At 66.9% G+C, this 296-nt stretch overlaps 1 protein-coding gene across 1 annotated transcript in view; it reads left to right on the forward strand.

Moving 5' to 3' along the window:
• The window catches only part of LOC104495282 (sulfhydryl oxidase 1-like), a gene marked incomplete at both ends in the record, with an annotated part of 6849 nt that overhangs the window by 5470 nt on the left and 1083 nt on the right, over nt 1–296 (forward strand). The gene's annotated exons all lie outside the window — the stretch shown is intronic.

A 296-nucleotide genomic window follows, 5' to 3' on the forward strand; every position in this document is an offset into this window, starting at 1 on the left:
ATCGCACCAGCTCCCTGGCCAAGGGGACGGGGCAGGGGGGAGCAGCAGCGGGTTTTAACTCTTCCTGCAAACCGTCCCCTCGCTGGCCCAGCACTGGGTTTGGCAAGTGGTGAAGCTGCAGGAAGGGGCAGGAGGCAGCAGGGAGGTGGGTGGTGGGTGGTGGGTGCCGGGGTCTTCCCCGAGGTTGCCATTGCCACGCTCCTCCACAGGACGGAGCAGCGTCCCCAGGATTGCTGCCAGCCCGGGCTGGGCTCCAGCTGAGCAGAGCCAGCGGGTCCCAGCCTTAACTGTTGCCT

The sequence above is a fragment of the Buceros rhinoceros genome, unplaced genomic scaffold (genome assembly GCF_000710305.1).
Source record: "Buceros rhinoceros silvestris isolate BGI_N320 unplaced genomic scaffold, ASM71030v1 scaffold36346, whole genome shotgun sequence".
Lineage (NCBI taxonomy): Eukaryota > Metazoa > Chordata > Aves > Bucerotiformes > Bucerotidae > Buceros > Buceros rhinoceros.